General features: G+C 38.7%; 2 protein-coding genes across 2 annotated transcripts in view; one reads left to right on the forward strand and one right to left on the reverse strand.

Moving 5' to 3' along the window:
- LOC307046360 (uncharacterized protein) overlaps nucleotides 1-21,492 on the forward strand; it is a gene marked incomplete at its 3' end in the record, with an annotated part of 109,984 nt that overhangs the window by 69,855 nt on the left and 18,637 nt on the right. The window lies entirely within an intron of this gene.
- LOC307046042 (zinc finger protein 516-like) overlaps nucleotides 1-21,492 on the reverse strand; it is an 85,310-nt gene that overhangs the window by 56,906 nt on the left and 6,912 nt on the right. Inside the window, exons 4-5 of the mRNA XM_079692172.1 lie at nucleotides 21,238-21,346; nucleotides 18,214-18,292 (exon numbers count right to left, since the gene is read on the reverse strand). The gene's annotated coding sequence lies outside the window, so the exon portion shown is untranslated. The remainder of the gene's footprint in view (nucleotides 1-18,213; nucleotides 18,293-21,237; nucleotides 21,347-21,492) is intronic.

The raw sequence follows: 21,492 nt of genomic DNA on the forward strand, positions 1-21,492 counted from the left end.
GAATGAGAAACTGTGGACTGTGTGCTACAGTGATTGAGGCCATTTCCTGTGTGTGTGTGTGTGTGTGTGTGTGTGTGTGTGTGTGTGTGTGTGTGTGTGTGGGTGTGTGTGTGTGTGTGTGTGTGTGTGTGTGTGTGTGTGTGTGTGTGTGTGTGTGTGTGTGTGTGTGTGTGTGTGTGTGTGTGTGTGTGTGTGTGTGTGTGTGTGTGTGTGTGTGTAGGTGCTTGCATTTGAAGTGGCAGTGACTGCACGAGGCAGCCTGATGGATACAGGATCATACTGCAGCGCTCACATTGTCTTCAGTCCTCCTCCCACCCTCCCCTACTGTCTGCCTGCCTCTCAGCAGAATTATCACTCTCTCACACACACACACACACACACACACACACACACACACACACACACACACACACACACACACACACACACACACACACACACACACACACTCACTAGCCCTGATCACACATACATGCAGGAGCAGAGCAGCCAAATGCAAGGTATAATACACATTCTCTGCATAAAAAGAGCATGACACACGAAAAAAAGTGCACAAGCTGACTGCAGTACAGGAGCAAAAGTGCACACATGCAAAAATGCACATTAATGGTAGCTATACATTAGGGCTGCAACTAGCGATATTTAATCAATTAATCTGTTGATGTTCTTCTTAATGAGTTGCTTAGTTTATTAAATGTCAGAAATTGGTGAAAAATCCCAATAGATTACATTCTTAAATGTCTTGTTTAAGACCCTGGAATAAGATCATTTTGAAAAATGTTCTCTTAAAAATACTGCAATGCCCAATTAATGAATATTAATCCAAATAATGTTATAATTTAGATCATTTAATTGCTTACATCCAATCCATTATAATCTCACACACGAAAAAAGTGAACAATCTAACTGATGTCGCTCCTCAAAAAGCAGAATAAAGTGAGCCACTCTTTTCAATAGTTGCTTGCTTATAAAAAAATAATGGTGTAATTTAATAGGTCTAACAACAGTTTGTTTGTACTTTAAATTCTTATGTTAATATAACTTTTTTAAATTATATTTATTTAAAAGTTGTCTTTTATTAGATTTATGTTATTTTCCCCTTTTTTTGTGGCACATTATTAATTATAATCTTATCTTATCTTCTAACGCTTATATAAATGAGTTAATTCAACTGTATTTCAATTCATTAAATGTATCCCATGTCCCCTGGGATAAACATTTGTGATAACTAATCATTTAATCATTGCAGCTGTACTGGGAAAAGTGCTCACATGCAAACACACACACTCGAAAGGTAACCCCAGGCCCCCCCCCTTCCTTTTTTGCATAGAGTACACACATAGTCCCCTGCTCATTGAAAAGCAGCCATGCATGCTCAGAGCCAAACAACACTGCATCAGGGATTCAGCGAGAGAACATGACGGTATATCGTCACATCGTGGGATTTCGTCATCATATCTCATGTCACTCTTTGTGAACGATCCATGTTGTCTGACTTTACACAAGGCAAATAGGAAGTCAGGTGGGGAGCTGGTGTTGCATGGTCCATCTCAACAGTGACAGCGGCTACGTGTCACACAGGAAGAGAACTATCCACTCCTAACGTAGCCTTTAATCCAGACACACAGCAGTCTCTGTCAGTGGGGAAGGGGGGGGCAGGAAGAGGTCCCTAAAGCTTGTGTATGTTGTGTTTAGGCTGTATGCCTGTGTGTATTAGCCTTGCTTTTGTACACCCTGCAATTTGAAGCCTCCTTGCATTGTTTCCCAAATAGCTTTGTTACTGCTGCTGCTACTCGCATAGCCTGCCCTATAGGGTGTCCAATGCTGCTAAGAAAAAACACTTGTATAACATCCTTTTTTCTGACTTACTGACTCTTGCAGGTAAAAGAAAAACTCAAATTATTGGCCATTTTCTGCAGGAACTATTTGCAGAGAGAATTGTGTTTATTTGGATTTAGTAGCATCGATGTTTGAGTTGCAGCAATCCGTTGATTAGTTCGATTATTCGATAACCAACATTAACATGCAAAACAAATTCCAAAATGCTGTCAAATGACTTTCAAATACAGTTTTAGACTCACATTTGTATGTATGTACACATTTATATATACATACATATGTACTTAGTTGATCAAATCGATTAAAATACAGTGTTTTCTCTGTTTCATAGACATACATTTACATAATGTTTTAAATGTGTAATCAGATGGTCTCATTTGGATAAGAAACTATCTTCAAATAAATACCTGGGTATAAACCATCAGCAAAACACAGCTAAATAACAAGTCAAATTATTTAAAAGTGTTTATTTCAAGTTAAAGTCAATATCTTGGAATTTCAACAGACACAACGAGACATTTAAAATCATCACCTTGGACTTTGAGACGCAGGGATTATTTAAATAATTTTCGGACATTTTATAGACGAATAATAATAATAATAAATAATCCTGAGATTAGTCAATAATGGAAATGATTTGCAGTCATAATTTCAATCAAAATGGATTTATTCCACAAAACTCTTACATTTATTCTAACCAACTTTACCATCATCAGAACCATGTTTTGTTTCAAAAACGTGTCCACAGTCATACCTTCCCTTGAAAGCTGAATTTAAGCGCTGTGCTCATTGGTGTGATTCTGTTGTAATTAACACGCCACCCCGGACGCACTTCCTGTTTGACATTGTGTCTGACATTGAATCTGGCGTAGACAAACGCTCAGAGGCATGTGATGAGGATGCGGGGAGAGGCTGGTCTAGACTCCAGGCGACACACCATATGATATTGATTATCTTTTGTTTGGCTACCTCTGCAGCTCCTTGCCCTAAAGGACTTAACTCACATTATTATTGTCTGGCATGAGGCTCCATTACTCCAATTTAGATCTCTGACCAGTGGTGAAGCGCTGCTGCTGACATGTGTCCTCTCTGAGGAGGCTGCTCAGGTTTATTGCTACAAACCTTTAGGAAAATAATCTTTAATCATTAAGAATAATGTGCCAGAGTTTGTCCAATAATGGGAAAAACATAAACAAAAGGAATGTTGAGATGTAGGTCAGTGTTTACATACAAAACGGCACATTTTCCTAAAGGGGTTTCACCAATGGCACCACTTTTTTACATTTTGTATTTGTTGACTATTTTTGACATCATATTATAACTTCTCCAAATCTGTACTGTTTTTAAATTGAGATGTAATAATACAGATATACCCTATTTTTCATTCATAACTCTATACAATATAACTATATAATAAAAAAGTTTTATTATTATATAATTCTGAAAAAGTTATCCTGCGTTATTAAAATGTATATATAATGTACTCATAAAGTAAAAAAAAAAGAAATTGGCTGCTTTTATAAAATAATCCCAATAAATGTAAATGTTTCTTTTATTTTTAAATATAATTCTACACTTAATTTATGCAACACTGAAAATATGATTCAAAAAGGATTTTCTATGTTTACTTTTGTTAAATGTTGTATGTATGTTTGGGTGTGTTTCTTGCCATTTCAGGTTAGTACCACACCCTAAGAAATACTTTATATATAGAGATAAACAAATAATAATATACTTGCACAAACGATCATGTTCTTGTAATATAAGGCAGAATACGTCTCATTGACACTATCCATACCAAATAATAATAATCAAGGCAGTCATTAATATATTTTGGATATGCACTGTTTTGGTTTTGAACCTATTATAAAAGGCATTAAGGGGTCAGGGCAGAAAATAAGGTTATTTATGATGAACAGAAAAGCAATGATACACACAGCCTTCGTCTGTAGCTTGTCTTTTTAGGTTTCCTTCTCTTCTTCTTTTAGCTAGGTTTCATAACATTATGTAGTGCAAGAGTTCAGCCAGACGAGAGTCTCTCCCACAGCGTTGATGTGTGTGAGCCTTCGAGGTGATGAGAAGAAGCGTTACTGAGGCCAGCAGATTTCTTTCTTTCTTTTTTTCAGGCGACCCATTTTCTTTGAAACGCTCTGTGCTAGTGACCGAGGTCACACAAAACATGATCATAATCATAATCACTGTCCGTGTAACATGCACTTTACTCACCAGTGCATCTGCCAAAAGCCATGAGAGTACCAAATTAATAGATTTTACGTTTTTGACACTGATGATGACCGGCTTAATGTGCATTCACAGGTACAGAGGTTGTTTAAAAACTGTCATAAGATAATATTATACATGAAAAAAATACTATAAAAACCCATTAAAAAATATATATATGTTATCTTTTTGTTAAAGAATATTTGTATTTTTAAAATAATACAAATTTAAATAAAAAAGGATTATGGATGCTGATCGAGGCCTTAAAAATGACGAATTAAGTGATGCCAGCAGGCTTTTTAATATCATTGTAAAAAAGTCTACTTTATTGTGAATGTTTCTGTTTGTGTGATACCGACAGGGAGATTTAAATGCTGTTTTTCACAATCCCGAATTAAAAAACATATAAAAGATATATACATACATGCATACATACACACCTGTACACCCACCCATATTCCATGTTAGTAATGCATTGGAATATTATTGACCTTTTGCACATTAATATCCCTATCTGTAGTGACGATTGTATTTCCGTATAATTAAGGTTAAGGTTAGTTTGTTTATATAGACACAGGCAATTCAAAGTTCTTTACATCAACATTAACACACAATAGTTAAGAGAGAAAACTAAAGAAAATAAGCACATTAAATAAACACAAAGGAAAAACAGATTCATAAAGACCATTCATAAAAGAGATACAAAGAAGTTTAAAATCAACATTGTAAATACAGATGATGCTGCAAGACGTGTAATGATGAAACAAGTTAGATGACTTCTGGTTAAGCAGCAGTGAAATCATTATTTTTAACCTCAACTTAAAATAACTTAGGGTTGGTGAGGACCTCAGGTTTTCTGGAAGTTTATTCCAGATGTGTGGCGCGTAAAAACTAAAAGCATCTTCGGTGTGTTTATGCAGGGTATATGCAGGAATCCTGAAGTCAAATGTAATTCCTTTAAGACCTTTTTTCAGACCCTTTCCATACATTTTAAGACCTCATCGACACTTGGAGTTTTAACCGGATACATCGGCGACACATTCTACCTCACATTTACGATATACGGTATTGATTGTCCTTCCTCCTTATCTTCCAACCATTTGGACGCAAACTTGCATTTCCCCATAACGATGTTGTTTAACATCCGGCGTAAATGGACCTTCGCGCGCTATCAAGCAATGAGCGTGCAACGTCCTGTTCAGATGACGTCAAACCCAACGGGATGCCATAAATAAACTACACAGAATCACACTACACACCTACGCAATGATTACATTCAGGCAGACTGTAGAATGCAACCTCTTTGGACAATGTATATACTTATTGAAAACAAGCTATAAAATGTAATACCTTGGAAAATGCAGTTTAATCTTTTTTTTAATAGCCTTAAATTTCGCTAAATTGATTTATCAACTTTTAATACTTTTTAAGACCCCGCGGACACCCTGTTATGTTAGTTAACAGTGAATAGTTATATCAAAGCTTTATTTACGCCTTGTCTAATCCCCAAATAAAATGTTTTTAAGGGCACTAACAGCCCATTACATAATCTGATGGAGAGTTCACTGTTGGGTTTTAAATACAGGTGTAGAATGGAGATGAGCATGTGCCAAAACATAGCAGGTTATCATTTTGTAGACATTTAAAAAGTACCTGGGAAAAATGTAAAGTATGCACACAGACGTGAGTAAATGTAGGTGACTCCTGGTGTCAGTATTTATTTTTACTTTCTGTTTCACGCCAAGCGCTATTGACTTTCCATGCAACATGATTTCAGCTGAGGCAGCTATACAGTTCAGGCCCGATATTACCTGCTATGCAGACACTTATAACATCCAAAATAGTTCTATATCTAAAACCTGCTTACACACCTACAGTACTCACCTATCCCCTCGCCTCAAACACTCACTCAATATCTCACCCACCCCCACACTCCCTCCCTCCCCTGTCAGTACTGGGAAGGTTGAAATTGATATTGCCACTAGAACTAAAAGCACTTCTGCTACTGTTACTGCTATTACTACTGTTGAAACTGACCGCAGTTTAATTGTTGATGTTTACACTGACAGAACTAACATCATTCACAAGGTCAATGTTGCACTATGGGAAACTTGGGCTCCTTGCAAGAGACACTTTAAATACTGATCGATCAAATAAAATCAGCACAGTTCAAGATACAGCGCTTAGTAAATACCTATATCAATTATCAACTTTGAAAGTCTCCCTCCATATTGAAACACAGACTTTCTGTTATACTGTATCATTTTAGTGTTTTAGCCAAAATTAAGGTTACCCTGATTAAATCATTGGGTCATAATCAGCTATATTTATCAGCGTTGACAAAGCTTTGCTAAAGCCACAGAAGACCCTTTAGCAAAGTTTTCGTATAGGGTTAGAAAGCTAATGCCACATTTGCATTGTCAGAGAAAATTGTAGCTAGCTCAACCTACAACCTTATAAAAAGCCAAGCTACCATCAATAGCATCCGTCATTTTTAATTCACTCGACGCAGATTTAATAGAATGGTAGCCCGGAAGACTACACAGCACAATTAATCACTGTTCTGGTTGCAGATAAGGGTGTAACGGTATCCGTATTCGTCCCGTACCGCCACGGTTCGGACGTCACGTGCATTCAGTGACAAACACGCCTTTTTTTTACAAGTGGGAAAAAAGTCTGTCATTCAGGGCAGTGTCCACTACACTATATATAATCCAGGGGGCGGTATTGTGTCTAAAAGCTGTTTGCCAGCCGCCCATAAACAACAAATGAAGAAGAAGAAAAAAACCCTGGCCGTTTCTCAATCGCGAGGAAACTGGCTTCCAAGCCAATATTTCAAGGATACTACGTCATCGAGTGCCGCCGAAGGACTGTTCCAATCTCCAGCATACTTGGAATTCCACCGAGGCCACGTCCTTGGTTTGGGGGTAATTTCGAGGCTGCACATGGGTAGACTTCGCGTCCTTCAAATCCCCACAATGCTTTGCACACGGACCAATTTCAAAAACCCTTGCGGAGAATGGCTGAACCGACGCAGCACAGCACACATTTAAATGTAAGTATGTAGTGGCGTAGAACATGTGTTGTTAAATATGTTACTTTGTTGCATTTGTTATCACCAAAAATGTGTTCCGTGAAAATAAAGCAAGTTCCTAATTAGATAGACATCGTGAGGTATTTATTTTCGGTACAGTTTATGTTGAAACCGTTAGAGAGAGTGGCACACTTGTTAACCTGCTCCATTCTTCTTCATTTTCCGAAGCCGTGGCTTGGAAGTATACTTGCTTCGTTTCTGAAGGAAGTGACTTGGAGATATGCGACTATCAAGCCAGTATCCTCGCGATTGAGAAACGGCCACTGGCTGCGTTTCATTTCTCTTATTTTTCAATTCCTCGCTCCTTGATCTCGGTCTCACCGGAAGTTGATTTGTCTGCGCCATCTTGAGTAGCGTCCCAATGGCCTTATTTTTGCCGGAGGATCGAGGAGCGATAACGGAGGAGCGATAACCGAGGAACCACCAGACCATCCTTCGATGAAATCCTCAGACACTCGCCCCGCCCCCTTACTGTGTATCGCTCACTGATTGACATGAGAGCAGTTTTCCAGCGGAGTGAAGAAAATACATGAAACTCACGGGACTCACTCCTCAGTTTATACTGTGTTTTGTTTCAATTCATGTATCAGTTAGTTACAAATATGTGATATAACTGAACAACAAAGTGGTCAAAAATCATTTTCTTCATTTATTTTGATAGATAACATATCTGTTTTTCTTCTCTGAATTATTTTATTTATTTTGTGCACGCTAATCAATATTAATCAAACTATTGTTCGTTTATATATTTTAAGAATGGCGTTTTATCTTTTTTGAGAATGAGTTCTTATTTTATTTGTATTTATTTGGGTCTACAACAGAGGATACAAATGTATATGTCAGTAAATGTGTACTAACAGAGGTGGGGGTGTGTGTGAAAACAACGGGGACTGAGCTGCTGTCAGACGATCAGCTGTGCAGCGTCATCACAAACGGACGTCGCTTCACGTGACGCTCCGGAGGAAAGGACGTCCCATTGCTCTTAAAACTAATTTCGCTGCTTCTAGTGGTTTCCTTGCGTCTCTCCATGCTTCCCTGGTGGGAGGGACTAGTCACAGGGAAAAGACGCAAGTGAGGGACGCAAGGAATCCATTTAACCGAAGTGAAACGCACCTAGGGTCAATACCCGATCTGCCCCCCTGCCCGATCTGCAGTGCGCATGTGCGAGATGGTCCGCCATATTGGACAACTCCGTGCGGCAACCCAACTACACTTGACTGATACCTCATTCACACCAACCCAACTCCGGTTAAAGCTCCGTGCTAGAGCTTTTCAGGTTCAGAACCGGTTCTTCGGTTTAGCTCCGGCTCTTTTCACACTGCCCAGAGTCCGACTGGTGCTGCGTTATTGCGTCATCGTTTGCGTCATGACGTAACCGTTAGCGTGCCTGCTTCATAAAGCCAAACCGCGCTGAAACCCCTCACAGCTGACACGCCGACAACAACAACAATGGCCGATTGTGCTCCAGCTTCCTCTGTACCTCTTCGGAAGACCAGATTCCCAGTAGGTAGCTGGTCTCTTCAGTGGACCACTGCTGCTTGTTAAATTTCTCCATCGTTGTGTACAAACTGGATGAAACGCCGGCTTTTTGTTGTTGTTCAGGAGTTGATCTCGCCCCTGCCCCCGCCTCGACGTAAGCGTGACGTATGTGGTGCTTTTGCTCTGGCCGGACAATTTTTTGGTGCTCGAAATGAACCGGATTCCGGAGCTAAGAGGCTGCTCCGCTGCGGTGTGAAGAGGAAAACCCGGTCATTTTCAAGCTCCAGCTCCAAACCGGACCTGAAACACCGTTGGTGTGAATGAGGTAACAGTGGCGTTTGGCAAAGCACACAAAGAAAATTCAACAAACCGAGAGAGATGAGTTATTGTTATTACAACGTCACTTCACTATTATTTAACAACTCTTTTTATTGGGTTCTTTTATTTGGGGTTAAGCACATTGTCAGAATAAGTGAGAAATGGATTTAACTTCTGTTAGACAGCTATATGCCATACATCTTTGCATACATTCACAGTAAATATTTATTCAGTATGATAGCTGTCTAACAGAAGTTAAATAGTACAATTAATAGTTATTAAATGAGCAGCCAACAATCAAAATGATGAAGTTATACTGTTTAAGGACATTACGGCTAAAAGATCGTTTTCTCATGTACTGTACATGTTGGTCTATTTTGCTTTCATGTTTTCTTTCACTCTAATGGAAAGAAAACTTCCAAGAAACACATAAATGTTGTGAGGTGATGTGTTTTTTAGTTGTATCCTTTTCACCAGTAATGTCCTGGTAACTGCATGCAAATTAGCACATTTTAATTAGGCCTAGTTAACGCCTAATTTGCATATCAATGTGATGATTGTTATGACGTTATTAGATACACATTTTACTTTGTTCACTTTAAATGTCTCCCCTTAAGTACAGTACATTAGCCTGTATGCCCATGATAAATTGCCTTTGCTAAACCTTGAGCTAACTTATCCATTAGCTAGTAGCCTACCTTAGTTAACTATATTTGTTATTGTCTTTTAGCTAATTAGCTGTAAACTCGAGGCACTGGCAGTTTAGTAATTTGTACATCACCACTCAAACTAACAAGCCAAGAAAAGCCGGCATAACATGTTAAAGTGGGAGGTGCTGCTACCTGTCTGTCTGAAGGGACTGCCGAGGTCCACACCTCTGTGCGCGAGAAGTGGAGGGAGGGAGGGAAAGCTACGGAACTTCACAGTCTAATCTCCCGATCTGATATTTTAATTTTGTATTCAACCAATATATTTTTGGAAAGGGAAACTGTGCGCAAACAGCAGTAGATATATATTCATTTATAAAAAATACAAAAAAGGGGGGAAAAGGGGCGCTTTCTCTGGAGGAAGAAAAAAGGCAGGGGCTCAAACCAACTTTGATGTCTATGTGTGCACGTGCCTGAATTGAGTGTGTGTGGTACTGTTTGTGGTTTGTTTTTAACTGTGTAATAAAGTTAATTATTCAAAATGTTAGAATTCCTTATTTGTATACTGAAACTTGCACTACTGTTCAAAACAAATAAAAAACAAACCTGGAATTATGCATTTGGGACTTTTTTTTGCTTTTTCTTGTTGTACCGCACCGTGGCCCCCAAACCGAGGTACATACCGAACCGTGAATTATGTGAACCATTACACCCCTAGTTGCAGATAATAGGTTTCAACTAGTGTTGCGTTGAAGACAGCTTCACTAACCCTAACCATATCTCAAAATGATTTTCCACCAAAAGTGAGTTCTACTTTGTGACGAAACGCAGATTAAAGGACACATTAAAGTCCACCATTAATCTAATCGAGAACAAGGATAACATGAACACTCCACAGGTGGCCACAACAGGTTCAAAACCAGAACTGATCTTAAAACATTATTAAAACCTTTCTTAAAATGCTTAAATTATCCCATTTGTATCATTACATTTTGCTTTCAACACCAGAGCTTTTATACAGTATCAGAAGTTCTCTGTTAACTTTCCATTTCTTACTTTTAAGACCAATAATGTCCTAGTTGAATGACGGCTCTTTTTGGATTAGAGATCTGAGATGTGCAGTTCAAAGAATGTGAGGAAGACAACAATGGTTCCACATCAGTCAAGTCACATCACCTACTACCAAGTGGAACTTAAAGGTGGGGTAGGTAAGTTTGAGAAACCGGCTCAAGATACACTTTGTGTTATATTCCATGGAATGCTCTTAACATCCCGATAGCAATAAATATCTTAAGTGCTTTGACAAAAAATCCATAAAAAAAATTCATCTCTGGAAGCCGTAGTACTGTAAAAAGTACGACCAATCATTTTAGCCTAAAATAACTGGATGGCCTACCTGCCTGTCAGCCTTCCATCTGTGCACAAACGTATCTCGTGCCCTCATTGGTCATGTGCGCGTTTGTGTGTGTTGGAGGAGGGGCTCTGTAAGGACGTGGCAGATTTTTTCCGGTTGTGCATTTTCAAATTCTAGCTGGTTTCTCCAAAATTACCTACCCCACCTTTAATTTATGTTCATTAGTTTTCTAAATGCTTATGTGGAACTGATTACCAAACTTATTGGTTGGTAGTCCTCAGAGAGTAGTCAACTCTTTAAAAACAAATAGTGTCTAACAGTAGTAGGAACATACTCAGCTCTTCCTTACTGACCACAAATACTGTGTTGAAATGTGATATAATGCCAAGTGTGTGTATGCTTAAGAGTTTAAGATAAGATAAGTGGTTGTTGGTTAGACACATGCATATGGTCAGCCTTGTACACTATATTGTACATTCATCATTGGGCGCGATGAAATGGACAGTTAGTACTAATATACAAATGCAAATGTGGTTGTCAGGGTGACAGAGCCTTGTGCCGGTACTTCACATACAGCTTTTACCAGCTTTGTGGTAAAAAAAACACTTTCCCCTCAAAGTTGGTGCATATTCATCTGTAATTGTGAAACTTAACAAATACTAGTTTTGCAGGCCACAAAACACACACAGACGTCTTGAGCTACCCTCCGCTTATCTTGATCTTGCTAATTATATCTAAGGTGTGTGTGTACACAACTGTGTCTTTGCTACTTATGCCACAGACAGCTGTTGTTTGTATTGCCCCAAGTGCTCAAACCCACTTTGTAATTAGCTCCATCTATGTTTTACTTTACAGAAGTGACGAATGTGTGTGGGTGGAGGGGGGGGTTAGGAGCATTTAGGAGCAAAAGCCCCCCCCCAACTAACACCACCACCATCCAAATTCAAAAACACCCTACCCACACCCAATATCCCTTATGCAAAGTCGAGCCTGTATCTCTCACACACAAACACACGCACGCACGCACAAACACACACACACACACACACACACACGCACGCACGCACGCACGCTCACACACACACACACAGACACACACACACACCTCCAGCCAGTAACAATAGCTCAGACACAGAAGCCTTGTTCAAAACAGCTGACATTGAAAAGTGTTAGTTTATGACCTCATCCCAAAAGAATTGAGTACGCATGGAGAGCATGTTTGCATGGATCCCACACAAAAAAATATTTAGGTCTACTAGCACATTGAATCTGCTTATACACACAGAAACCTGTTGCTTCAAGCAGCACACTTGCCAAAAGACATTTCGGTCAGATTCAATAAGGTTGTACAAAACAGGATACTCTTGAGTGTTTCGCATTATGTTGGAGACTTAAACAGGAAAGTTTGAGTTGAAAAACACAGGCCTCTTTTAGGAAGGTGAGAGAGGAAATCATGGCAGGCTTCTTTTTTTTTGAAAGAGAGATGGGGGATGGGTGGCTCTTTAGATTGTCCCTCCTCCCTCTTCCTCTGTCTTTTTCTCTTCCCTCTCATCTTTGTTCAAGGGCTGCCTGTCTAAAACAAGCCGCCCCTGCACACTGAGCCACAGTCATAATAAATGAGTGAAAAGTGGTCAAAAAGACACTATCACCGGTGTGTTTACTGGAGATTAGGGGTGTAACGGTATTCGTCCCATACCGTCACGGTTCGGACGTCACGGTTCGGTGCATGCAGTGACAAATACGCCTTTTTTTTTAGAGTGGGAAAAAAGTCTGTCATTCAGGGCAGTATCCACTACACTATATATAATCCAGGGGACGTTATTGCGTCTAAAAGCGGTTTGCCAGCCGCCCTTAAACAACAAATGAAGAAGAAGAAGAAGAAAACACAACAAAACGAACAAAATACAAGAAGAAAAAAAGTTAGTATTGCAAGTTCAGATAGAACCCACCTGCTTCTTTTAAATCAGCTGTGTCGGAACATTCCGGGTTCCCTGTGGAATACAATAACGATGGAGTGCGAGTGGTGGATCGGACGAGGACGGTGTGTCGGCGTTGTTCGACAACGGTGCGGTATGCTAATGGTAACACAATCCAAACATGCAAAATCATATCAGAAGGCATCACCCAGAATTGGCAATCACCGGAGCCCAGCAAAAGGCAACAGCAATTCAACAGCTTCTCCCCGCTGTTTTTAAGAAGCCAATAGACATGAAAGCCGAGAGACCAAAAGAAATAACAGAAGCTTTTTTCAAGACATTCTTTTTACAGCTTGATGAAACCTTTTTGTTTGACATCAGCCATTATAGATAATATGGCCATCTGAGTGTGTGTGGTACTGTTTGTGGTTTGTTTTTAACTGTATAATAAAGTTAATGATTCAAAATGTTAGAGTTCCTTATTTGTAAATTGAAACTTGCACTACTGTTCAAAATAAATAAATAAAAAACCTGGAATAATGCATTTGGGAGTTTTTTTTGCTTTTTCTTGTTGTATCGAACCCGTACCGAACTGTGACCCCCAAACCGAGGTACAAACCGAACCGTAAATTCTGTGAACCGTTGCACCCCTACTAGAGATATTGTATATTATTATAGACTGCTGATGGTGGCGACATGTTTATGTGCTTGTGTTTGTGTGCCTGAGAGTGAAAGAGTTTGTGTGTGTGTGTGTGTGTGTGTGTGTGTGTGTGTGTGTGTCTGTCTGTCTGTCTGTCTGTCTGTCTGTCTGTCTGTCTGTCTGTCTGTCTGTCTGTCTGTCTGTCTGTCTGTCTGTCTGTCTGTCTGTCTGTCTGTGCGTGCGTGCGTGCGTGCGTGCGTGCGTGCGTGCGTGCGTGCGTGCGTGCGTGCGTGCGTGCGTGCGTGCGTGCGTGGGAATGATTGGGAATGGTGTCAAATGAATTGCAGTTAAGTTAATATAAAATAATTACTCATAAACGTCCACTTACATTTCTTATAAATAAAAGGTTCATACATTTAGATTTATATAAAAAGTAAGGAAGCTTAATGCCGCCATTCTAGATTAAAAATAAGCTTTTTAAAGTTATGTCAAGCCATTTTCATGTCATAAGTAGATATGTTCACCTGAATACTTTCACTTTATATAAAAATAGTAAATTGTTACAAGGAAAGTCTCTTGATATAACATGAAGTGTGTATGTCAAAACGACGTGGAAATATCTTGTTATGACATTAAAACAATAACTTTTTCAGGCATAGTAACAATACGCTGCTGTACAAAAGCAAAACTGATGTTGAAATGTGTTACAATACCTCATCACCTGCTGTTTTTGCCTTTGTGCCATAGAGAAATAATAAAAACAGAGACTCAGGAAAATATACTATCTCCAACATCTCCATTTTCCTTCCCTCCCTTATCAAACTTCAAATTACTTTTTATTTTTCTTGTCTCTTTATTGAATGTTGTGAAGCAACATACATTCGGCACAGTTAAAGTAGGTCAAATGTCGATCAAATGATTTGTGAAGAGTAAGTGAATGAATTAACTATAAAAAAATATGTACCTAAATGTAACAAGTCGACAGAAATAAAGTTAATACCGCTTAATTAGGGGATATGTTCCCTTTGTTTGTCATTAGGGTTCATGTTTTTATGTAGAAATAGAATATCAAAGTTTAGGAAGGACCTAGAAATCTTGCCGTATGTCTGTAAAATGTGCCAACTGCATATATAAGATTTGTAATCTAGCACAAAAGCGTATCAATATTACATTTGAACTTGATGGTAACATCTTTAGACATAATTGTTATAAAATGACCACTTTTATCATAAACAAACTGTTGGCTCTGGTCTATCTCATGGTTTTAATTACTACTGATGACGCACAAACACAATTTCAAACTCCATCTATATGCAGGCAGGGTCACACACAAAGCCTCTCACTGAAACTCCTCTCTCTCCGTCTCCCTCACAAAGCCAGCATGCCTCTCATTTGTAAATCACTTAAAAGCATGACAAATGTGTATTTGAAGTTTCGGAGCGTCCCTCCTGAAAGCGCTTCTCATACTCTCTCCTCAGTATTGTACTAACCGGGCATATAGCTTGGCGTTAGACGCATGGTTATGGTCACTTAATAGTTATCAGGACGGTGGCAGTTCCGTGTGATTTGGCTGATTACAAACTGAGCAGAAAGGATTTTTCTAGTTGTGAAATGATATGAGAGCAGAGAGAATGTCGGACTGAAATTCCAAAACAAAGGAGTCTTGTCCACAACACTAATCCCGCAGGAACAATTTTTTGCCGTGGACTCGGAATTACTGTGTATTTCAGTCATGTGACGGGCCATCGAGCAGGGGGTTACAGCATTTGCTTGTGTGTGTTTGGGTCTGAATGTAGTCTAAGCTGATCGCCAGTGGCAAGGAATTTACATCGCCACAGCCGTATTTTACAACGCCGGTTCTGAATGAAACAGTGTTTTGCAGCATGTTAACAGATCATCTCGTTTAAAGAAAAAGATTTTGGGAAAGGGAAAAGGAGGGGGAGTTTATTTCTACCATTGTTTTCCATAGGTGGGAAGAGTTTGAAAGGGTCACAAAGGAATCACCCAAAGATTTGGTAGATATATCTCAAAATATCAACATGGCAAAAATATTTAGTTTTTTAATTAAAAGTATATTAATTTAAGCGAGTACAGTTTTTGAGGTACTTACCATGAGTATTTCCATTTGACTCCATACTCATTTTAGATGACAATTCTTCTGCTTTTAATGTACTGCACCTATTCGTCAGCTATAGTTTTTACTGGTTACTGAACAAACTAAGATTTGATCTGTGAGGTGGAAAACAATGGGTGTATCTGCCCAGTTATTGGATCCCCTCCAAAATTGAGTAGGATTTTCCTTGGACCGTGACACCTTTTCACCTACTTAATGAAAATAGGTCTTGTGCTTTTTTGGTAATCCTGTTGACAAACAAACCAGCAAACCCAACGGAAAACATAACCACTTAACACTTAAAAGAGATATTCAAAGAGTAACCCTTTGGTTTGCAACCTTTTTTTATGACCCCTTAAATATAAAAACAGTACAAAGCCTAAGGTCATGTCAAGTCTCATTAGATGTTAGCAGTTCCACTAAGAAAAGTGTTACAAACTGCATTCCCAAAATGTAATGAGTCCTTCCTCAGCCCATGCTACACCATTCCAACACTTTTCATGAAAACTGTTTTTACGTCATGCTGAAAAAACAGACAGTAAAAATAAACCGAACCTAAGACATAAGTCTTAAAACTAATACACATGTGGGATGTAGAATGTATTTGTTCCCAATAATCATCTCAGACCTTTGTCAACAATTTGTCAACAAGCCTTGCACATTTAATTACATGATTAAGAATATTCAACCATCCAATTTCAGAACAATGCTAGCTGTCAACACTGACTATATGTATGACTTTCTGCCTGCAGACTAGACAGTTATTACAGACACAAGATAAGACATTGGTGCCAGTTATCACATCACAGACAGTACACTGAGTAATCTGAGAAAACGGGACAAACTACAAAAAGCTGGACTTACTCTTTTAGGTTTTTCTGGCCTATCACCTCTACTATGTGCTTATTTGTTACTTGTATTTGAACTCACACACTGGGTGTATGACCAAGACTTAGATATCTGTCTACATTAGGTTGTTGCTCTAACAGGAAGTTGTATTTTACTGTGCAACCTTCTGTGGCAAATACTTTCTTAGACACATTAGTGGGGTCTTTAGTGCTCAACAAAGAGTGGATCAGGAATAAGTTCTAAGTCCAGAAGCGAGTCATAATTTCAGCACATCCCATGTCTCGAAACCAATAGATTTTTGAATAACTTTTTGGTTAAATGCCCGAAATAAGGTATGTGGTTAATACAAGCTTACAAAAGCTTTATGTTTTGTTGTTGGACAAAATATATGTCAATAAATAAACTACTGGTAAATGGCTGAAGCTTTTATGTGTCTTAAAATCTAAAAAGTGGCTACATTTGACAGCTAAATGTCATCACGCAGAACACAAGTCCGGCTCTAGCTTGCTGTTTCCATTACCGTGATGTAATTCGTTTATATACGTACATTAGGTTAGCTTATTACTTCTGGCAATTGCATTTATGCTTCAACTGATAAAAGTGGTGTTAATAAGTGGAACAAAATGTGTAAGGATTTTAAATAATTGCCAAAGACCTTTTTTTGTGTGCTTTATTCCAAAATTCAATTGAAAAATCAGTTTGTTTTTATTCGGACTACAATAATGTGTCATACTACTCTATTGTCAGAGGTTATTTTAAGTTGTTGCTCTTACAGGAAGTCATTAATTATGTTGCAAACACTTTATTAGATACATTGTTGTGGTTTGCAGTGCTTGACAGTGCCAAGATGGATATAGCTAAAATGAAAACCTATTTGTGAAAAATACAAAATGATTAATATATGTCTGCCACAATGGATGCTACCTACCCATTCTTTGCATTTCTTTGTTGGGCCACATGTGCCCATGCTGTAATGTGAATGATGTCTCATTGTGTGTTTGATATAAGTGTGTGAAATAACAAGAAGTAGTACTGGTTACCTAGCAAATTGGCTGCCAAGCAATTGTTGCCATCCTCACATAGAAACCTTGACAGAGGTGTAACACATTTTCCGTGGAAGAATCATGTTACACAGCCATTTATTCTGCTATGAAACTCCCCGAGGACATGAAGCGTGCTTTTTATTCTCGTGAGCCATAAAATACAGTGGGGAAGTCAGTGCTGTTGCTTTCACTTCACCTTTTTAGTGTTATCTCTGTCTTAATGAGACATATAAACACTCAATGCTAATGTTTCGTGTGTAAGAGTGAGTCAGCTCAGCTTGCAAACTGCCAGGGAAATAAAGAGATAAATTGTTCAGATGTTTTACGCCGTTTGATGAGGGGCGGTACTTCTTACACCTGACAATTTAAACTGATCCAGTGATCACATCTTCATAATTCACCAAAAATATGCTGCGATGAACATTTTATGAGGTATACTTTGTCAAAGGATAAATTATTTATCTCCGTACAAGGTTTCAACACCTCCATTAAGTGTCTGGTTTGCTCCCTGCAGGACTGCTATACTTCCACAGCACGCATAGTGAAAGCATTTCACTTTATTTCTCCACTTTGGTGTCTTTTGTCCCAACGAACGCTCGCTCATAATACACATATGCACACCTCCGTTCCCACCCCCAGCACCACCACCCTTGTGTCTTTGTATGAGACCCCTGCTTCATCCCCATTGTCATGTTAATTACCTGTTTGCTCTGTTTAGTTGGAGCCCACCATCCATCAAAGCGTCTCCCGGCTTTTCATCTCACACAGTGCATCTCCTACCTGTAATTAGGTTTGGTGCAAGAGAGGGAAGATAGATTTTGTTAGCACCCTGCAGAGGGAGAAGAAGACATTAGGAAGTCTCCATGGCTGTTTTGGGAGCAGCCTTTAATGGTGTCTAATTGATCTGAGCTGTCACGGAGTCCATGGCTTCTTGTGGCATAGAGCTGATTATCTTCGTGTGTCATCCTCGGTGCACGAGCATTACCTCAGCACTCTGGATTTTACAGTCCGATAAAGCATGTGTGGATACAGGTGTAATTATGTGCATCTGTGTAAGCAAATATAACTGCAAATCTGATGAGCTCTACACTTATTTGGCTAAAAGGTGGGGGATGGGATCCTTGTGTGCATTGCATTCAGGCACTCACAGATTAGCATTCACTGTGTTGCCGTGTGTACAAAGGGTGACTGCGTATGTGTGTGCTTTTAAGAGTGTTTGCGAGGAGAGGCAGTGCTGAGGTCAGAATATTTTAACATCCAGAGGTGCGGAAGCTTGAGGGAAATCGATATAGATGATGAGTCCCAAGCAGGTGATGAGCATACTGTCATAATGCAGTAAGGATGGAGAGGGATTAATATTTAAGAGTAATCTGGAGCCAGCAGATGGCCGTTCATAAAAAAACGTTGAGGAGTGCAAGGATGAATTTATTTCCAGGCCAAGTGGCTATAATAACTGGTTGTATAGTCATCAATATAAGTTAATGTTATAACTAGTGTTTAGATTACAGCCTGTAAAAGTTATCTTACATTATTTAGGGCATAATTAAAATGCTTATTAGGTACTGATTATAAAGCAAGGAAAGAAAATAAATGGTTAGAATAGGGGGGGAAACAGTTGTGTGTTTCAGAGGGGCAAGGAAGTACATTCCACTGAAACATGTTTTTAAGGTTTAATATGTGACATTTCTACAGTCTTAAAATGAATAGACCCATATCATATATATTTGGAGGCTGTGTTCTTAAATTATCAAACATTTTCCCAACATGGTTTAGGCCTAGACAGTTTTAATTGTAATCAAGCTAGAAGTGCATTTCACTCTATCGCCTTATCATTTTGTGAAATCCCCAGATTACACCCACTACTTCTACTACTACTACTAATTGCGTGTAGGAAACACGTCGGATAGTGAAAGTGCATTCGGATTCTCTAAAGTACCGCAGTCTCTTCTCCTAATTCCTTTTGAATTCTCCTATCCACTATCCCTTAACCCCGTGACGTTTCACTCAGAGGTCAAGGAATAGACGATAGGGTTAGAATTTAGGAGCTGATTTTTGGATTATCGGAACGCAACCCCAGTGATACGTTAAGGATTGAAGAAAGTTTGCTCACTGGTGGTGAAGCACTGTTATTCTGTCTATTTTTTCAACGAAGTATCCAGGAGATACCTAATTTATTGGCAGGATATTCAATATAGATTTAGCTAGCTCGGTGTGCAACTGGCTAATGTGAGAAGCCACCAAGCTTTAATTGCAATGTAACATTAAACATTTACACCAATGTTCAACAAGCTCATTAAGTTATTTTAAGTATAATAGTTTTGAACAAGGATAACAGCCATAGGCTAATCCTGATTTAACTGCCACATAGTGTAAGCTAGAGTAACGTTAGCCTATGCAAAGTTCATCCATCTGGTTTGTATGCAAGTTAAAATTATGTTAGCTAACATTAACTTTAAAATAACATAAAATGAATAAATGTAACGTGACTAAAAATTGTATACATTATATTGTCCGTGATCATGATTTCTGCCGATGAAACATTGGATTGATTTAACTCTGTGGTTGATAAACCTGCGGTCAACAGCTCCTATGATCACATGCTACTTCACGTCAGCATCATAGTGCGTCTTTTGATGTCGTTTGGTTGATTTGATTAAATAGCTAAGGATCTCTTTTAAAAAACTTTAATTCAATTATTTTTGTTGTTGTTTATAACAAAAAGTTAAATTGTGAGGTGTAGTTTTGTGCCTTTTATGAAATAGCTGTTGAAAAGGAAGGACATATGCTATAATATGCTATAATTAATAGAGATGTCCCGATATGATCACGATATCGGGGATCTGAGCCGATCACGTGATTTTCAAAAGATCGGAATCGGGAGAAAAAAATCGGGGATCGGGATTTTTTATTAAATACTTTTTTTAAATTTTGTATTCAATGTTACAAAACAAAAATGACCATCTTCAAGTCTTAAAGTCATCCTGAGGTCTTAGTTTTGGTTTCAAATTACACAACATCATGTATGTGTTGCTTCTTTGGGGCTTGTTTTCATAGACCTGGTTGCTTATTTCTCTCAAATCTGGCAACAGAGTGGGCAGGGTGCAGTGTCTAATTGTAGCAGTAAGCTAACGAGTACTGATAAGCTTTATTTTGTTTTGATCCAATGATGCACAACTGAACTGATCCAATGCTGCTGTGAAAAAAAGAAGCTATATCCATGTTGGATAGAATATCCAATTTAAATAAAAAAATAACCTTAAGGGACAGCTTGAATGCTTTTTTTCTCTTAATGCATTGCATAAAGATCGGATCGGTAAAAATCGGTATCGGCAGATTGTCAAAATCAAATAATCGGAATCGGATCGGGAGCAAAAAAAGGTGATCAGGACATCTCTAATAATTAATATGTGCTGGTAATTAATAATTGTACACCCCTAAATGCCAGTGTTGTTTCCTTTACTTCACTTTTGCCCATAGGTGTCTTCTGTACACTAATGCAGGCTAAAGCAATACACATTATGTCATCTAAAGCATGTTATTAAAGAGATGAGATTACATTAGCGATCAGATTACACCACTAGTTTGGAGCCACCCTGATTATATTACAAGCACTTAATCAGAAAATTCATGCCAATTAAAAGTGTCCCTTCGTGACAGCATATAAACACAAACCTCTGTGTGGACCGAGCCAATGTAAAAAAAAAGAAGAAGGATTTTCTGTTTACCTCCTCGTGTTATGTACTGTAGGGACGTCCATGCTGCTCTGCTGACCTTCAGCATGAAATGAAAAGTGTCTGATGCCTCTGGTGTGTTTGGAGGGGCTTTCTCTTTTTCCTGAAGATGGACAGCCATGCATTATTGATTACAAAACACTCCTGCAATGCTATTTCATCTTTCCAAGCACAGTTGACTGTGAGTTGGGCTTCACTTTATTTCAGATTTAATTTGTAATCAAGCGGCAAGATTTTGTTTGTGTAATG

Source organism: Notothenia rossii (genome assembly GCF_949606895.1).
Source record: "Notothenia rossii genome assembly, chromosome: 7".
Taxonomy (NCBI): domain Eukaryota; kingdom Metazoa; phylum Chordata; class Actinopteri; order Perciformes; family Nototheniidae; genus Notothenia; species Notothenia rossii.